This window comes from Prionailurus viverrinus, chromosome B2 (genome assembly GCF_022837055.1).
Source record: "Prionailurus viverrinus isolate Anna chromosome B2, UM_Priviv_1.0, whole genome shotgun sequence".
Taxonomy (NCBI): domain Eukaryota; kingdom Metazoa; phylum Chordata; class Mammalia; order Carnivora; family Felidae; genus Prionailurus; species Prionailurus viverrinus.
In genome coordinates this window covers 123,464,711-123,485,025 of record NC_062565.1, presented here as the reverse complement: position 1 = coordinate 123,485,025, position 20,315 = coordinate 123,464,711, and the positions used below count along the sequence as shown (strand labels likewise).

The 20,315-nt window shown below is 39.2% G+C and overlaps 1 protein-coding gene and 1 long non-coding RNA gene across 7 annotated transcripts in view; one reads left to right on the top strand and one right to left on the bottom strand.

Moving 5' to 3' along the window:
• The window catches only part of LOC125165209 (uncharacterized), a 34,109-nt gene extending 16,512 nt beyond the window's left edge, over positions 1-17,597 (bottom strand). Inside the window, exons 1-3 of the long non-coding RNA XR_007152020.1 lie at positions 17,492-17,597; positions 16,254-16,353; positions 8,909-9,019 (exon numbers count right to left, since the gene is read on the bottom strand). This is a non-coding gene — a long non-coding RNA (uncharacterized LOC125165209). The remainder of the gene's footprint in view (positions 1-8,908; positions 9,020-16,253; positions 16,354-17,491) is intronic.
• Positions 17,463-20,315, top strand: part of BCLAF1 (BCL2 associated transcription factor 1) — a 34,828-nt gene continuing 31,975 nt past the window's right edge. For all 6 annotated transcript variants that reach the window (XR_007152018.1, XM_047857793.1, XM_047857792.1 and 3 more), the window contains exon 1: positions 17,463-17,585. The gene's annotated coding sequence lies outside the window, so the exon portion shown is untranslated. The remainder of the gene's footprint in view (positions 17,586-20,315) is intronic.

Genomic DNA, 20,315 nt, shown 5'->3' with positions numbered 1-20,315 from the left:
CTGCTCTTCTGTCCTGCGCTCAGTGCTCTGAAGGCCCCACATTTGTACCTCAGTGAGAGAGGGTCTTCTCTCATAGCTTCAGCTCTCCCCCCAGCTGTAAATGATGTCTGATGTGTACTGCAAGGCCCAGAGTGTCTGTGGACTTATTCTCTTGTCCTGACCTCAGATTTCAGCAGGCCCTATCCATGGACCTGTGCCTCAGCCAGGGTATTGCTCAGTTTTCCCATTTGGCCCCCAATCTCTTTCATGAACACTGTGAGAAGGCCCATGGAAAAGATGGGTATCTCCCAGAGATTTTAAATGACCAAGTCAGCCCACAGATAGTCTTTAGAATTTCATTGTAAGTTCAGTTGTTTTCTCTTTACTTGTATCTGTGGAAGCTTCCTCCTTCCCTCCAACTGTCCTACCCACCACTGCCCTGCCAAGGATACAGTCAGTTGTTAGGTCCTTTCACTTCTAGAAGAAGTTTCCACTCTTTGGGTTTGAATTCATTAGGTTTTCTTATGACCTTATCTCTCTGGTGGGCTTTAAGAACTATATTTTTATAGTTTATCCAATTTGTTTTCATTAATATGATGGGAACAATGTTTCCAGTTCTCAAATTTTCATTTTTTTAGTATTAATTCCAATTCTCTGCCCAAACTTTCAATTTTGCCTTTTATCACCTCGACTGGGATAAATATAAAATTTCTATATGATAACTTCAGTATCTAGAACACTCAGAGGTCTTTTCTTTTCTTTTCTCTTCTTTTCTTTCTTTCTTTCTTTCTTTCTTTCTTTCTTTCTTTCTTTCCGCTGGCTTTCTTATGTTGTCTTGTTTCCCATGTGCCTAGTTATTTGAGATTGAATGTCAGACATTATATTTGTCAAATTGTTGGCAAAAACAATTTGAGACTTAAGAGGATATCTTCCTTGCCAGAAGTTTTATGTTTGCTTCTATCAAAAGTATTGGGGTACCAGACCCTGGAATACTTGGGCAGCTGGGATTTTGGCTAGTGACTTCATTCAATAAGAGATGACTCAAAGCTGAGCTGCAGTCCCAGTGATGGCCTATCTACTTCTGTTTCATGCTTAGTCCTTTGGTGAAGCCCTTTGGATTCCCAGCCCAAAATAAGGCCCATCCTTCTGGTAGAACCCTTGATTCTAATCACTTTCCCTGAGAAGCCGTCAAAAGTACCTCCCAGCATCTTAGACACCTCCTTTAGAATCCACAAATGCCCCTTAGGTAAAATTACTCAGTGTAAAAGTGCCTAGTTAATTTCCTTACCCATCATCTTCTCCAGATTGTGGCCTAATAGTCCTACCCTTTTACTTCTTTAATGCCTTGAAGCAAAAAGAAAAAAAAAGATTTGTCCACATTTTTAGTTGTCATTAGAGGGAGAGTTAATCCAACTGCCTTGACCCACAATTGACTCATGAAAGTAAAACCCCATTCTTATTTTTCTGTCAATTATTGCCAGTGTTATAGTATATAGAAATCTGGCTTTTGTTTTGCCAACATGCTTTCCCATCTCCACTCTTCATTTGGTAGACTTCCTCTCTCATTCCACAGGGACCTGACAGAGGTGTCATTCGAGATGTCCCCACAGTCCCCTTTCCAGGGGATAGGCATGTCACGAAGGCTAGACAGAATTTCCCTAGGAATGATATCAGTTTGAACTGACTACTTAAATTCTCTCTTCCCTTTCTTCATTGTGTTATTTGTGAGAACTGAATGAGTTAACATACTTCTAGCTCTTTAGAATAGTGTTATGTTCTCCATTTTATAGATGAGGAAGCTGAGGCTCCAAAAGTTTAAACAGCTTGCTCAAGATCACACTGCTATTAAGTAATGGAACATGAATTTAAACCTTACTACCCCGGCTGTAGAGTTAGCAGTGTAAACGATTATGCCATATTTTCTTTCCCTGCTACGACAAATATCTGAGGACATAGAAATGGGCAGAATATGGAGGCATGTTCCTGAAAGAGATTATAGGAGCTGCTGAAGATTTGAAATGAGATAGCAAGATACTCTGTGAATGAGCCCAATTTTAATTTAGCTGAATATACTATCTCTCTTACCTAGAAACTCTGACCACAGAGGTCAGCATGTGAATTTAGCCTGGTCACTCATAGATGCCACATTAATTTGTCCATGGAGTAGGCATGTGATTTAATCTGGGCCATTTAGAATCTTTCCCTGGTGTTTATATTTAACTTGGGAGAAAGAAGCAGCTAGTTTGCTAAGATGATAAGTCACAAATCTGCAGTTGTCAATGGTCATCTTCCCCATATTTCAGAGGCAGCCTACAAGCAGAATGACAACATACAGAAATGAGAAATACAGACAGATAAAAATCCAGGCGTGTGGCACTGAATATTTGTTTTTGGAGATCTCCTTTCAGTGCTGTGAAATAACCAAATATTCTTAGATATGGGAGCCAACAAATTACCTTTCTATTTTAGGCCAGCTTTAATTGTTTTTCTGTTACCTTCAATAAAAGGTGTCCTGACAGAGTCTGCATGAAACATTTTGCACGATGGCTAGGACTTGAGGTGCTTGAGAATTACTTTATTATTTGGATTGGAAAGAAAAGAACTGCTTATAAAATTCTATTTGTAAAATAGCCCACATAATTTACTTTCAGAAATTTTAACTGAACATATTTGTTTTGTTTTTGGGGGGAATTGATCATTTGTATAATACAGTTTTATATTTTTTCTTTTTAAGTTTTAAATAAGTCCTAAGTGACAGTAAAGTTTAAAGGATTGTACAAAGGACTTTTGTATGTCCATCTTCCAAATTCAACAACTTTTAACATTTTACAATTTTTACACTGAGTTGATCATTTTCTTTCTTTCTGATTTTTGCTAGCCACTTCAGACTATTGAGCACTTAAAAGGTGGCTAGTGTTACCAAGGAACTTATTTTCTAATTTAGTTTAATTTAAATATAAGTTTTAAAAGTGATAATTGATTCAGTTATTGGAAAAAATTTTAAGTGCATTTGGAACAACTTGCTTATGTGAATGTACTTTTTCAAGATGTTAATTTTACGACATCTAAATACAGACTGAATATTTCTGGCAAAAATTTAGCTGCCAAATTGAGATATGCTGTAAGTGTAAAATATACACTGGGTTTCAAAGACTTGGTGTAAAAAAAAAAAGAATATAAAATATTTCATTGATAATTTTGAAATATTAGTTACATGCTAAAATTAAAGTATTTTGGACATATTGGGTTAAATAAAATATATATATTTAATTTTTTAAGGTTTATTTATTTATTTTGATAGCAAGAGAGAGAGAGAGAGAGAGAGAGAGAGAGAGAGTACAAGCAGGGGAGGGACAGAGAGAGAAGGAGAAAGAGAATTCCAAGCTGTCTTCCTACTGTCAGTGCAGAGCCCGGCATGGGGCTCGATCCCACAAACCATAAGGTCATGACCTGAGCAGAGATCAAGAGTCGGACGCTTAACTGAGCCACCCAGGTGCCCGTATCCCTAAGTCTTTTAGAATGCATTTTCTAAACAAATAGCACCAATATGATTTAGGTTTTCTTTTTGTACTACAAATTTTGATATAGAAAAGATAAATAAATCTGCCATTTCATAATGACTTTCTTCTAGCAAGAATTTGACTAGAGGCAAAAATGGCCTCTGAAGAATCTCTATTACACTAAACTTTAGCAAAGTATAAAGTATTTCACATATTCAATGAAGCGCTATAGGCTTATTGCATAAACAAGAGAAGGTATAGAAATAGTTCTCCTGGATCTGAAATCCTCTAGGAAAGCAATAATCTGGAATTTTCTACAACATTATCTTTTATGTTCCCTATAAAAAGGGTCATCCTACAAAGGGATGCACCCTTAAAAATAATTTATCAAATATTTTGAATATCTGATACAGTTTGATTATCAAAAAGGTATGTGAAAAACACATAGGAGGTATGAAGCCTATTTACTTACCCTGCTGGTTTGCGTATTCATAGTAGAGGAAATAAATGGCTATCATACAGTATTTTCAGAACAAGCTTCTAGAGCTTCTAGCATTTGCCATTTGGAAGAATTGAAGCCCTAAAATATGTGGAGTAATAAGGCAGACTTCATACTGACTGGAAAATTTGGTCTCAAAGAAAAAGAAAGCAGACTATAGGTAAATGTATGTTTGGGCACATACTTATAGGATGTCAAGTAGGCTGATCCACAGGCTTGATTTCACAGTTGGGGTCTGGAGGACTTTCGGATCTATATTGTGGTTAGTTGGTGTCACAGGCCACTGCTTTTAAAAATATTTTGATTGTCAGTGGCTGGGGATGAGGAAAATGAGTGAGCTACCCAGAAATGGATACCAAGATGAGCACCTAGTACATATAGTAAGCAACCATCAGCTGAAGGGGAAAAAAAAAAAGCTGCCAAACAGAAGGCAGAACCACTGTTGGAAAAAGTCAAAGAAGCAGAAAAAAACATTCTTTTGGAAAGTGAACATCAAATGTAATTTTGAAGAGAAGCAAAGAAAAGAGCAAAATAGGCAAAGAGAGGTAGATACTCTATTTTGGTAAAAATGTAGGGATCGGGGAGTCGCCTGGGTGGCTCAGTCAGTTAAGCATCTGACTCTTGATTTTTGCCCAGGTCACGGTCTCAGGGTTCCTGAGTTTGTGCTCTGTGTTGGGCTCAGAGTTGCTGGTGTGGAGCTGCTTGGGATTCTCTCTCTCTCTCTCTCTCTCTCTCTCTCTCTCTCTCTCTCCCTTCCTCTCCTGCTCTGCTCTCCCTCTCAAAATAAATAAACTTAAAAAAAATTTTTTTAAATGTAGGGATCAACTAGTGGGTAACAACAGTTATACATAACTAAGGTTCTCTCATTGACAGAATGGCCCTGAGAGTGGAGGGCTTTGGGACTTCCAAGACCCAAGAATTAGAGTTGAGTCTAAGGCAGGGCCAGCAAAGTCTTTCTGGAAAGGTCTAGATACTAAATACTTTAGGCCTAATGTGAGCCGTACATTCTTTATTGCAACTATTGGACTCTGCTGTTGTAGGATGAGGGTTTGATTTGACCTATGAACTGCAGCTTGATCACCCCTGGTTTAAGGCAACATCTAGCTTAGATTTAGCCTTCTGTATGAATATTATCTTTTCTGGAATTGCCATTACCTTTCACTTCATTCTAGTCCTAAATGAGCCTGATCTGAAAGAATAACATACCCCCTTTCTAGGGTGCCCAGTCCCATGTTGGGCTCTCATTGACTTCTACAGCACACTGCTTTCTGTAGAGTGCAAAGGGCTGGGCCCTGAGACAGCAGGACTAGTGAGTTATCAGCTGTGCAAGGACATTGGGGCAGTGCTCCATTTACTCCACTTCCTTCACTGACTTCTCAGAGCCGCCAGTCAGGGGCAACAGTCTACTGGCCCTTTGGGTTGTTGGCTGCTGAATTTTCAGCTTGGAGTATGAAAGTGAGAAAGCCCTGCCTATGATCAGAGAGTGGAGCTGTCTTTCCAGATGGGGTACCATCTGATCTGTCTTCTCACAGTGAACTATAATGGCATCCTGAGCAGTCTGTTTTTACTGTAAAATCATTCCAAAAGCAACTTAATTAGAATGAACTGGGATTTGTGCCTTTAACACACAGGTAGGCAAAAATCCCTCAGGTCTTTGAGGCATTCCTAATTTGCTTCAGAAGCCTTTTTCTGCCAGCCTCAGCCCCCACTCTCACCCCACCCTCGCTCCTAACTCCTCAAGCTCTGCTATCAGCTATCTGGTGTACTCATACCCTCCTTCTGTCTGTCCTTACTGGAGAATTTTCTAGAATAGATTTCTTCTTATGCAGCTTGACCACCCCTGGTGGGTAGAGGTTTCTTCTTATGTAAACCATGATGGATGCTGAGAGTGGCTTCTCTCTTTCTAGGTTTCCATGGCTCTGCAGGAAAAAGTGCAGAGCTATGGTCCCATGCGGATGTTGCAGGGAGCGGATGGCACGTGCTCAGATTTCAGTTCAATCTTTACTCCAGTAAGGGTTGCAGCCAATTCTCCCTCCCTGCCTCAAGTTACCTAGTGGCACCTACCACTGCCTCTGTTTCCCGCATTGTCCAGAATCGTCATAGTCCTCCAATTAACATGACTTCTATTCTATCTGTGAAATAATAGCACTAGCCTATCGGGTTAAGGAGCATTTGATTCTTTCCTGAGCTTATTTACAATAGAAGGACCATTTGATCAACTGGGAATGGGTCTACTACAACGGTTCTCAAACTTGAGCGTACACTACAATCACCTGAAGGGTTTGTTAAAAATGGCTTGCTAGGCCTCATCCCCAGACTTTCTGATTCAGTAGTTCTGTGGTGGGACTTGAGAATTTGCATTTCTTGTAGGTCCCCAGGTAAGGCTGCTGGTCCCAGGACCATTTGCTCGATTGGAATCACCTGGGATGAATGGTGACACACTTCAATGGTAGAAGGAGGAGGAAGGAGTATCTCAGTTCATATCATGACAGTGGTAAAAAAAAAAAAAAAAAAAAGGTTGCATTCAAAATGCTGCACAACTGAATGCAACTCACAAGCATGTTGACACCAGGCTTGAGAACTATGACTTTAAACTGATGACCAAAGGGAGGGTATGAATTACCTATCACAGAGGCAAAATACTGTCAACTGGCAGAATGCCAGGAGTAGTATCTTTGTAAGAGTCAGATCCTTTTGAAGAGCTCTTAAAAACTAAATGTTTCTCGGGGCGCCTGGGTGGCACAGTCGGTTAAGCGTCCGACTTCAGCCAGGTCACGATCTCGCGGTCCGTGAGTTCGAGCCCCGCGTCAGGCTCTGGGCTGATGGCTCGGAGCCTGGAGACTGTTTCCGATTCTGTGTCTCCCTCTCTCTCTGCCCCTCCCCCGTTCATGCTCTGTCTCTCTCTGTCCCAAAAATAAAAAAAAATAAAAAAAAAAAAACGTTGAAAAAAAAAACTAAATGTTTCTTTAAATAGAACTAGGATAATCACTCACTCCCTTATTTGTTCCAATAAATGGCAATTACAGAGTGATGTGTCAATGCAATATAGATTTTAGACGTTTCTTGATGTGAAGTTGTGTTCAACGAGACCACTAATTTCCTATCATTTATTCATCATAATGTATAATATTCCATTATTTCACCCAAGGAATAATTTATCAACAAATATTTGTTAAATGATGAATGAATAGTCAACATTATAAAATGGAATATAATTCTTGCGTAACGCTGTTGGCTAAGTAGGGAGAATAGATGTGGTGTTAGAAACTCCCCAAGTTGCTGAGGGGGGCAGTTAACATAGTGACAGGTGTTCAGGAGGAGAGTGTAGTGTGGAGAGGTGCTATTTTGCGAAGGAACTTCCAGCAGGGCCTCTGCCTATGATTAATAATTATACATTGTCTGCATCACATGTGCACCCTCAGGTTCAAATGGGACTGAGAGCCAGCTTGCACTCTTGTTTCCTCACTGAGCCATGTAACTGAGCATGGGGCTGACACAATCCAAGGGAAAAACAGGCTTGCCTAATCTTAAAGACACCTGATGAGCTATTGGCAGCCCAGTTTTCCTGTGTCCTGATTTTTCTCTGGGAATCATTAGTCACTGATTAGCTTGTAAATACTGGAGGGAACACAGGATAGCTAATTTTTCACAGGACACTACATGTATGAGACCATGTGGTGGACTACCAAGAATTCTTTCTTGCTATTCCCACATCAGCAGAGGACTGGAATCTTTTGAAAGCTTTCTCTGAACACTGAGGAGGATAGCTTTACTTTGTGGATTCAGGGATCCTGGGTGGGGCTCCATAAATGATCCCAAAGAAATCCTACCCTATTTAACTGAAGCTTGACATTCCAATTTAATATCATGTTTTTATCCCAAGGCATGTTGAAATAAAAAAAAAAAGTAATTATTCTACTGTTAGCACCTTGTGGTTATGTATGTCACAGTACCCAGCAAAGAACACTGTACAGATTTACTTGGCTAAGCCATTTCCCTCATCATTAGCTTTCTTGGAGCAAAAGTCTTATCTTATTTTTGGCAATCTCATTTTTTCCAGTACTTACTATAGACTCCATTACATAGTAGGCTCTCAGAAAATGTTTACTGAATGAATGAACACCAGTGGTTCCATCCCATTCTTTAATTACTTCCAAAATGTTAAGATTCTGTGTTCACAATCTGACAAAATTTATTCTTAAGGACAACTAAAGAAAAATTTCATTTCTGATTTTCTGATTTAGATGCTGGACTCAAATTATTTCTCCACATTTTCAGATCCATACCTGTCTTATTCTTTGAAATAAAAATCAATTCACAGAAAATAGTTTATGTCATTACCACCTGCTTCTTTCATTTGACTCTGTTTATCTTTCAAATTAACTTTAAGATTTTATTCTAGCAGATATTATTCTCACTACTTTTCTTAATATTTGGGTATTTGCTCTGGCACTATCTATTAAAATATATCCTCCCCTAACATAGAGCAATGGCTAGCAAATGGCAGTTCACCAAGGACTACATTTCCCAGCCGCCATTGCATCAAGTTGTGGCTATGTAACTAGTTCACCCCCTGAAAATGTGATTAAAAATGATATCTGCTTCTTCCAGGCCAAGGAGATAAAAAAGAGGTACATTTCCATGTTCTTTTCTCCTTTTGCCAGCTAGCACAAAGCAACAATGAGGCCATGGGTAGGATTAATTTTTTTTGTGTCATGGATTCTTTTGGCATACCAAAGAAGCCTCTGCATTCCCTCTCAGAATGTTTTCAATATGTATACAATAAAATACTAGAACTATAAAGAAAATAAATTGTATTAAATACAATTATCAAATTATTTATAAAATTAGTAATATGATAATATGTGGATATATTTGTCATCTATTGCTATGTAACAAGTTATCCCAAAACTTAGTGCTTAAAACATACATTATCTCCTGGTTTCTGTGGGTCAGGAGCAGCTTAGCTGAGTCGTTCTGGCTCAGAGTCTTTCAAAAGGCTACATTCAAGGTGACAACCAGGGATGTAATCATCTGAAAGCTGTAGATAACAAGAAAAAAAAATCTGCAATTTGTATTTGCTACAAAGTCACAAGTACTGCTAATACTTCTGTGGTTTTTGTTTACATTCATAATTATAGGAAATGATAAATTTTGGTTCAGAGTTAAAAGGGATGTAATTTTCCTTATACAAGTATACTGACAGCTCTGAATTCTATTCATGGATCCTTTGGAGGTTTGTGGACCCTTGAATTCTGCCCATGGGCCCTATGAGATGAAGGAGCCACAACATAGCCTAAGACCCTGAATTACTGCTTAAGGAAATTTTTACTAACCTGGTATAATTGCCTGAAAATGTTGAGAGGAAAAGCTACTGCACGTGAGCCACTATGTGTATGAGAGTCATTTGTTACATAGCCTAGCCTATACTCCCTAGTATGTTTGCCTATTATGATATTGCTACTACTTCATTTTGTCTTTCAACATATACTTGCAAGCAAAATTTCAACTCACCTTTGTGTTAAATTCCATATATGTATCTCATTCCACTAACAACTAATTCACTAACTTAATATGTGTCAAGGACATATGGAGACTAAATTATATTTTTTCAGTGACTTTTACTTTATTTTTTTTCCCCTCCAGTTTTCAGTTTTATGCACCAGATGGTTGCCAGCTGGATCCCTATGAATAAATTGCAAATGACCAATAATGATAAATATTTGTATGGCTCCTGCTCCTGAATGATTTTTAAGCACGTTAATGAACTTGTTTTCAAACAATGAGCATTTCATTGTGGGGGTAACAGATCATCTCATCTGCCATTGCCAGAAATATCTCCCTGAAATCTCCCTGAAATATTTCTCTAGACATTCTGTGTCTAGGCAAAGTTACTGGATGGGTTTGTGTTGGCAGAAATCAATCCAGCTACAGTACAATATTAAGTTTGCTTTTTTGGGGGTAGGGGGGTCATGGACAGAAAAACAAAAAAATGGCACAAACACTAGAAAAACAAAGTCAGGTCCATGATTTTACAATCCTTTCCAAAACTGAATTGAAAAATGAGCCAGTGGTCCTTAACTTTTTACCTAACTAGCCAGATTCCACTGTGACAAAATGAATTTTAAAAATAATTGTCCTGGAAAAGATCAAGCCATTTTTAGGCATATCTATCATGGCTGGTTGGAATTCAGCATAAGTTCCTTTTATTTATTTATTAAAGTTTTTTTTTCATGTTTATTTATTTATTTAGAGAGAGAGAGAGAGACAGAATCCCAAGCAGGCTCTGTACTGTCAGTGCAGAGCCCAAAGCGGGGCTTGATCTCAAGAACCTGGAGATCACGACCTGAGCCAAAATCAAGAGTTGGATGCTTTAACTGTTGGACCCACCCAGGGACCCCTCTATAAGTTCCTTTTAAATGGAAGCAAACAATTAAACATATATTGTTTTCTCACTGAATGGTAGTACTTCCTTTCATTGCTCAAAAGAAGATTCATGAAGCAAAACAGAAGACTGTAGGGCAACCAGGAAAAAAAAAAAAAAAAAGAAAGAAACAACTCAAATTCTTTCTGGAAGAAATAATATCCCCCTAGCAGTAAGTTAGAATTAGGTTTATCAAGAACGTGATTTAGTAACAGATATTTTATTCCTCTTTGTTAGAGTTTGACACCTGATTTATAAGAACAACATACAAAAAACATCTTTTCTTAGTTCTTAACTCCTCGTGATCTTACACATTCACATAAAATTAACTAATCTAAATTTTAAAGTTTTATTATAAAAGTAATGCTTCTTGTAGAAATTTTAGAAAATATGAAAAGCAAAGGAAAAAAATTACTTAAAAATAATCTATAATGTGGCCATCCAAGTAGAAATACTCTACTTTTGAGGTTTATTCTTCATATTTCTATACAAATATACATAAATTTTTTTAATGAACTTTAGGATTTTTTTTTTTTTTACTAATTCTTACTTGGTTAACAGATAAAAGAGGCAGCCTGTCTTCATAAAGTTTTCCAAAGAAGTTTTATTTTTATTGTATTTCATTTCTTTGTGATTTTCACAGTGATGAAGCCCATATTATTTTTGCTGTAAGATTTAGTGACTGTTTTCTTGAAAAGCTAGGAGCTGAGCAGCCACAAAACCTTTACCTTTTAAGAACCAGGCTCCTATCATTGCTCCCATTTACTAGTCAGGATGCTGGATATTGAAGAGGACAGGGCTAAACAAGCATGATGAAAGCCCCTATCTAAAAACTCACAAATTCTGACCTTGCTTTCAGAAGACAGGCCACTTTTAAATAAAGTGATAGGTAAGCAAGCGATATTAAGCTAGAAGGGAAAAATCCAGGCCTTTTGGTATCAACCCATCTTTCTCCTGAACTACTCAAATATAGGGATAATTGATGGGGTAGTTTTCCAAGAGGTTAGAGCTGCTTAGTAATTTGGAAGACATCCATTTGGACTGCCTCCAAGCATAATTTCTCACAAAATACTCCCCCAAAGTGTTTTTGACCTAATCTCAAACACGTCCAGAAGGATGGAGTTTACAATCTCCCCTCCGATGTTGTAAATTCTCAGCCAAAAAGTAGTACAAAGTCAGACTTTGAATTAAACTTAAGAGTTAAAACCCTGGCTCTTCAATTTGTTACCTGTTGGGTGAATTTTTTTAATCCTAAAAAAAATCAGTTTCCTTATTAATACAATGCAGATGCCAATACATTTCTTTGAGGATTGTTTGTGAATATTAAAATTATTATCACAGTATGTGGGGCATAGTAGATATTTAAAAGATATCATTTCCATTTGCTTCTATTTCCACCAACCCATCCCCAATCCTTAATGCCAAGAATAATTCTATTTGGCATTCAAATTGAACCCTTTTAACGTTTCTAGAGAAGCAAAGGAAAGCTAGCTACCTAGCCAGATTTCTTCTAATATTTTTAAGTAACTTCCCCAGACCTAAGAGTCTCTCTCTTCCCTTCTCTCTCTCTCTCCCCCTGCCCTCCTTCCCTTTTTTTAGTCATTTTGATAGGATGAGTTTTCTTAATTTTGTAGCTTTTTATTGTTTTTACTTCTTACCAATTTCCAACATATAGAATGAGTTGATTTCTGGTTACTCTATTTCAAGACAGACTTATTCACTTGTGACTCTGTTTCCACAGTTCCCTTGGCTCCTTTCATATGTTTTCTTCTTTAAATAGCATTTATTAAATAATGAAGAAATAATCAGAAGGCTATTTATATTTTAACTTACATGGAAAACTTGTTCTAATAAAAGAAATATATAAATTGAAGTAAACTCATGACAAATTTGTTATGACACTGTTGTATCTGTAATTGCTATAGTTATATGGAAACTAAAAATTTAACTCTATGATATAATTAAATGCCATACTACATTACCTTTATGATGCATATTTTTGCACATTTTAATAACTTTGAAACTAAAATGTATGTAATAATTGATGAACAATATTAATGTGCAGGATTTTTTTCTTTCTTACTGGAACTACAATTGGCTTTTTAGATTTGGTGAAAATGCTATAAACAATTTTTTTTTATAGAGCAAAGTATAATATTTTGTTTCTAAGGTAAACAATATATACAGACTATGGGACATAATATTAGAAATAAGATAAGGCAGTTAAGGGAAGGCCTCATCCTTTCCATAAAAAAAAAAAATTTCATGCTGCATTAAAATCAGTTATAACGTGATTACAGACGTATATTCTCCTGATGAAATTTTTCACCAGTTCATTCCAAAAGAAAATTTGAATGTGCTTTTCTTTATAAATAGCTAAAGGACTAGGAATAAAACAGCTGGGTCTCTAATAATGCTTGTAGAACATCCAAGGTAAATGGATTCAAGGTAAAATTATTTTACCAGCATTCAAAATAAAATTATAATGACCCTATATAAGATCATATTACTTATATGGAAGGCACAGTCATTTGCAAAGATGGCTAAAATTTTGCTCATGACCTGGATTTATCTCAAGACTCCCAGTAACTTTAAGGCCTCGACTAAGATTCATTCCCCTCTCATACATTTGCTCTCTAAAGCCTTTCAGTTTCATGGGGCAAGAGTCAGGCATTTCCATAAACTGAGCATGATCAAATTTTGGAGGAGCACAGAAGGTTCAGTTGTGGCCCTGATCATTACCTATCTTGATGAAAAATGTGTTGAATAACAGACTGAAATATGGCATCACAGTTCATCCAGCTGACTTTATCTACTTTTCAAAATTCGATCATCTTTTTGACATTAATGCAATTGTTTATCTCTGGAAAGTTGACAGGCATATACTTTCCATGCAGGTAATTCATATGTTTATAACTGAGCCAGCCTCTCAGAGAGATTATTTAATTCTGCTTTCTCTTCCACACTTATTTTATTGTACCTACCCTTAGTGCCTTGCTTTTCTAACCCTTTAAACATTCAATTTTTAGTTAATGTGCACCTAAATCCACCCTTGAGCTGTCTAGGCTTGCATAAGGATATCATACCAAATGGTCATCTTGGACCAGTGAATCGACAATTTCTGCCCATTTTGTTACCTGTCCCCTCATGTCTTGTCTTTTCTCACAGCACTAACAAATATAATGGCCTGAAAGCCTTCCATAGATTTTCATTTCATATCTATCCTATGTAGCAAACCACTGTGGCCCAGATCTTGGAACTACTTAATCTTCCCTAATTTAAGTGCTTTTGTGGTATATGCAATGAGTGGTTCAGGTAAGATCTAGACTGATAATCCCCAACACTCTCATTGCTGAGAAAGCATAGTATGGCAGGAAGAAGCAGTTATATTACTACTTATCTTGTGCCTTAATCGAATATATGAAAAAGGAAATTTGAAATAAAAGAAAACATTAATAGTTAAAACATACCAAGTAAAACTATATCATGCATCACTCATCTAGCAAGACCACTTAATCATTGCTTGGACACTATGAAATTTATAAATTTGTTTCTTTATTTATGGATAATAGAGAACTATTCGGATAAGTAAATAGGCATATATACACATTTGCTAGAGTATATATTCTATTACCTAGAATAGGACACATGGGAACTATCAATCAAGTTGCATAAAATAGGAACAACAATTGAGGTGAGGTTAATCTAATATTATGTCTATTTTAACTGTTTATGTGAGTAAATACTGCTGTGGAAACAAGGTGGTTTTAGAGTCAGATGGACCTTTGATAAAATCTGAATTCCTCACTTAACAGCCATGTGACTTTTGGCAAGATACTCTACCTTTCCAAGCTTCGATTTCTTTGCTGTTAAAATTAGGACTATATATTGACTGTTATTCAGTTTTGCTCAAATGCAACATATGTGTTCATAAAAATCACTGTGCTATGCAAAAATCACACAATAAAAACCACAGGTCTATGGAAAAACAGGATTAGGGTATGATCCTCAAAAACTTAATCAGTTACAAAACAAAAAGGAACCTAACAAAAATGGTAGCAGACTTGACCAAGAAATAAATACTACAATTGATACAGTATTTTATCTTAAAAATACCTAAAGTTTACTTGTGGAAGTGGGTGTCGGGAAGCTTGTGAGTTGTTAGTTATTGTGAAGTGGTAGAAGGAGGGTTTCTAAAATCAAATGGAAAGCTGTAACATCAGAAGCAGATGGGTGTGAACTGAAGTAACTGGCAGATGTTTGAGATGCTTGTATGTTTCAGTATTCCTACCTGGCTCAGTTCAGGCAGGTACAATTACTGCATTTACTTAGTGTTTCCTGCAGGTGAAATTACACATAAGCATATTCTGTCCTTTGTCTTTTTGACCTCACACACTTAAAACACTTATCTCTCTTGGTGTGGTAGTCAGCCTTCAAGATGGTCCCCAATGATCTCCACCTGCTGGTACTCACACCCTTGTGTAGCCCCCTTCCACACTGTACCAGGGTTTGGTCCAAGTGAAATACAGCAGAGTGATGGTGTATCGCTTCTGAGATTAGGTTATAATAGCTTGTCTTGGGCTCTCCCTTTCTTGGATCATTTACTCTGGGGGGAAGGCGGGGGGGGGGTGGGGAAGCCAGCTCCTGTGTAAAGGGACACTCAGGCATCCTATGGAGAAGTCCATGTGATGAGCAACTGAGGTTTCCTGCCAACAACCCTGAATGATCTTCGAGTGAATCTGCAGACTTCAGATGACTGCAGTCTCAGCTGACAGATTGACTGCAACCTCATGAGATACCTTAAGCTAGAACCATCCAGATAACTCCTCCCAGATTCCTGACCCACAGACACTGTGAAAGAATAAAAATGTTGTTTTAAGCTACTAGATGTTGGGGTCGTTTGTTATACAGCAATGAATAACCAATACACTCGATTTAACTTATTTTCTATTTCATTGGCCGTTCTTTCTCAGTTTCCTTTACTAGCTCCTCCTCCTCTTTTAACAAATTTCTAAATGTTGGGATTCTTTATCGTTCAGTCCCCAGTCATCTCTTGTCTATCTTTCATTCCATGATTTTAAGCATTGTTTTTATATTTTATGTCCAAGCCAGAACACTCCTTTGAATTGCAAACCCCCACGTTCAACTTCATATCTTGTGTATCTACTTGGATGTTTCACACACATCTCAAACCTAACATAGTAAAAATGGAATTCCTGATTTCCTTCTCATATCCGAACGTATTCATTCTTCTCTTTCCTATCATTCTTTCCAATCTTCCTAATTATTATAACAGTACCAAATCCACCCAGTTAAAGCCACAACTTCCTTTATTTCCTCCCTTTCTGTAAAGTCCTAATGCAGTCCATCAGGAAAACCTGTCAATCCCATTTCTTTATTATTTTTTTTTAATTTTTTAAAATGTTTATTTATTTTTGAGAAAGAGAGCATGAGTGGGGGAGGGTTAGACACAGGAGACACAGAATCCAAAGCAGGCTCCACGCTCCGAGCTGTCAGCACGGAGCCGGATGCAAAGCTTGAACTCACGAACTGTGAGATCATGACCTGAGCCAAAGTCGGATGCTTAACCAACTGAGCCACCCAGGAGCCCCCTGTCAATCCCATTTCTAAACCATATTTACAACTTTTCCTTTTCTTACCATGATCATCATGACCTCAGTTAAACTACTAAAACAACATCCTAACTGATCCTCCTGTCCAGTGTCATGCCATACCTCCGATCAAAACCTTTCAATAACTTTCCCCTGTACCTGCAGACTACTAGAATTGTATTGAGCTATCAATGGCTAGGTTCTTTTTAGTATAGTTCACTCATTCAGCAAATACTTACCCAGCACCTACTAAATGCTTGGGACTTATTAGTGCACCATGGAGGCCAAAGATTACTGCTTCCACATTCAGATGGTGTTGGTGGTGGGGTGAGGGGCAGGCTGTATAGTGAGAGAAAACAGATACTTTTTCTAGCTGAGCCGGTAAATCGGGCTGAGAAAACGCCCTAAACAGTATTAAATTCATAACTAGGGCCCAACACTGGATTTAACTGACAGAAGACTGGTTGCTAATTACAACTTTGAAATCCTTTAAGGTAGTCTACGTCCGTAAACATCAAAGTAATAACGGTTCTAGGCCTTAAGGAAGAAAGTGCAGCCCAGACAAGTATTAACAGAAAATGTGCTATGGCTCTTATTTGAAATTCTACCCAAATCAAAAGCAGTTTGCCTATTTATAATCTGACTTACATTTTTGGCAGACCAAGCTACATTGGGCTGTTTCTCGGCCGGCATAAATAATCATTATGCTTCGTGCTGTGCATTATTTTTATACCTATGCCAACGTTCGGAGGTGCCCAAGTGGTAATGCTTTAGCACCATCGGGAGGAAAGAAGTACCACCCTTTGATGCAAACCAAGAAGCCTAAGACGCTCAGAACACTGCGGTGCAAACTCCTTTAGGGATAGCAGAGTTGGTCTGACATCACTCTGGAAGGGACTTAGCTCGTGGTCATTTTTCTACTATTGAAGTGTGTTTGGCACATTTCATTTCAAAGCAAAAGCGACACTTGCAAGTGTCCGGTTAGGAGTCCAAGAAGAAACTAGGCGCTTGCTGGCAAAGGGAGGAGACTCGGTGTGAGAACACAGCCCTCTTGCTTCCCGGTCTTTTATTCGGCCCGAGACTTTTTGTTTCTAGTCTGAGTCAGCGCCACAGAAAGAATAACGCAAACAAGCAAAAAAGTAGGGAGGGCAGAGAGATTCAGTGTACCCTAGCGAAGTAGAAACGCCCGCGAATCGCGCCGTGTGGCCAGAAGACCTCCCGACCCAACAGCCCACTCCGCCCACCGTCTACCGTCACCGCAACCGAGGCGGCAGCGCCAGACCGGAGGGCGGAGCCGCCAGATCTTCGCGCGAGATTAGCCACGCGAATTCCCAGAAAGCCTCAGGCAAATCTTAATAGCAGCCAGGAAGCCGGTTTAGGGCGGAAGGGTGGGCGGGGCTAGGCCAGATACTTAGCGGCACTGGAGGCCACGCCCCAAATCGGAAGTGACGGAAACGAGCTAGCGCGTCGAAGATACCTCTATGGTTTTCCTCCCGTGCTTGAGTCGGGAAATGGCCGCTGTGTAGTTACAACGGAGATAAGTCCCGGGAACCGTGCTTTCGGCGTTTCAGGTAGGCCTCATGCTGCATTCAAATCACTCAAAGGGCAGTAAATACCGAGGACGAGTGAATTATTGTTGAATCTTTTGTGGGTGGTGACGGGTTGGCGGCTACAGGAGGACCCAGGAGACGTTTCGCCGTTATTTATGCGTTTCCCCGTCAGATCTTCTCAGGTTTTCGAGGCACTACAGGTCGAAAAGGTGGGGGGGTGGGGTGAGTAGCGAGAACGGTGCGCGCGCGCGCGCGGTTGCGAACCTGGCTCGAAACCCAGAGACCGCGCGGCCTTTCCCTGCGCGTGCGCACATCTCCCTCTTCAACCCTTCCCCCATTTCCTCGGCCCGGACTCTTGCGCGCGCCCGACTGAAAGCTCTCCCGGCGCACGCGCGCTTCCTTCTTTCTCCGCCTACGGCTCCTGAGGCCGCTGGAGGTGCAGCTTGTGTTCGCTTCTTATTGGCTGGGATCGCCACCTTTCTTTCCAGGCTTTGATAAAACAGCTATGACCTGCAGCAAAGTGCGTTGGGTAGGTTGACTCCTTTCTGCGTCGTCTTTAAACTCCTTTCCCGGTTTCACGCTACTCATCGGTTTACGCCTCGTTTTTTAAAATTCGGTTCTGTTCTGGGAACGTGTTCAGCTGTCCCCGTCACTGACCCCGGTATCTGCCTCCCGCCCTCGGTGTCGCGGGACAGTTTTCTCCGAGGTTAATCTTCCTGGATCGCCTTGGAAACCCACTCTATTTTTAAGCGAACCTGCACTCTTGACCCTTAAAGAGTTGGTGCCTGATTACTGTTTCGTAGCATGGGGAGCAGGCCTTAGCTGATGGATCCAAGAGTAGCCCTGTCACACCCGGTCCCAAAAGGCAGTTCTCCAGTAGTACAAGCGAAACCACGTCCTTTTTTCGGCAAGTGATTCAGGTCTTTTGTCGTGTCAGAAATGTTGCATCCATGGTAGGTAGACGGAGGGATAAATGGGTGGGAGTGGTGAGCTAAAGTTAGGGACTTTGCCCTCATTTTAAGTCCATAAGTTGGCTTTCTTTACTTTGAAGACCTAATTTATTAGAATCAAGCAGCAGTACTACTGGCAACTACTTTTCTACGTCAAACTTTTTTTTTTTTTTTTTTAGCGTTTTAGATTGGAAAACTTAGGACTAAAGTTGAAGGCAAATGTAACCCAAACTGATGTTAGAGATGTGTTCAGGCACATCTTTTTGCAGCAGCGCCTTTTACTGTTTCTCTGGTATTAAAAAGTAAGCCAAAATTCCTTAATCTTCGTGTAAATTGTCATTCCAGTTGGACTTTAGTTGGAATGGGGCTACTATTTAGACAGTAAAGGATCTTTACATAGGAAAAGCTGCTACAAGTTTGTTTGCATTTTTATGTGATTCTAGCCAATTGAGGATAATTTGATGAGAAGGATTGTGTGTCTAAACTCATAGCTGAACAACCCAAAGTTGAAAGATGGCTTATAGCCATCTTGTTTTAAGGATCTCAGTTTTCACTGTAACGTTGTGGTAAACTTGGAATCGCCCTCCATTTAGGTAATTAAAATGGTGGCATGGGAGATTTTTAGCTAGAGCTAATTCTTGTAAGAACAATAGTACTTTAGGACTTGGAGACAGATCTGTAAAACACCCTTGATAGGCTCAGGTCTAGTTGAATTTAACTAGCTGTATTAGATTTAACTGTGTTCAAAAGACTTGTAGAAATAGAAGAAGTCTCTTCAGTTCTATATAGAGCTTTGGATTGGGAGTTTCCGGAAACTACATTCATGTGTGTGTTTATTTATTTTGAGAGAGAGAGTGTGTGAGAGAGTGCTCTCAGTTGAGCGGGGGAGGGGCTGCGAGAGGATGAGAGAGAATCCCAAGCAGGTTCCGTGCTGTCAGCGCAGAGCCCTACTCAAGGGTCTCATGAACACTGAAATCATGACCTGAGCCAAAATCAAGAATTGGTTGCCCAACTGACCGAGCTACCCAGGCGCCCCTCAAAAGTGCATTCAAAACTATTAGTTGAACAGTAGCTGAATTCCACTGTGTAATTTGCAGTGGTTTATTGACAAAGAAGTAGGTGAGGGAATCTAGAAGCCCAACATATCTCTGGGTAGTAAGTGTACATGGTTAGGTTATACTTCTAGGTTATGGATTTGTTCCTTTTCACACACAGAGCTTCTTACATAGTGGTCATTCGTGTGTTATTTCAGGGTCTTAAGCTTTGATTTTTTTTTTTTTTGACCCAGGACTGGAAAAAAAAAAAACTAGTCTACAGATGTTAAGGTAGTAATAATTGTAGCCTACATTTGTATAATATTTTGTGGAGTTTTCAAACTTGATCTAATATTTCCCCGCTTAGGTTAGAGACCAGGAAGGTAGAAAACTTACTTAAGGCTCCATGAACCAGGGAGTGACACAGCCTGATCTAGAATGCAGGTATTTTTCTCATTTCCATGCTCTCTTTTTTTTTTTTTTTTAAAGCAGGATGACAAAAGTGGACAAAGAACTAAAAACTTGTGACTAAATCATTTTTCAAAACCTTGCATTTATTTATTTATTTAATGTTTATTTTTGAGAGAGAGAGAGAGTGCGAGCAAGGGAGGGGCAGAGAGAGAGGGAGATACAGAATCTAAAGCAGGTTCCAGGCTCTGAGCTGTCAGCATAGAGCCCAACGTGGGGCTCAAACCCACGAACTGTGAGATCATGACCTGAGCCAAAGTCGAACGTTTAACCCACTGAGCCACCCAGGCACCCCTCAG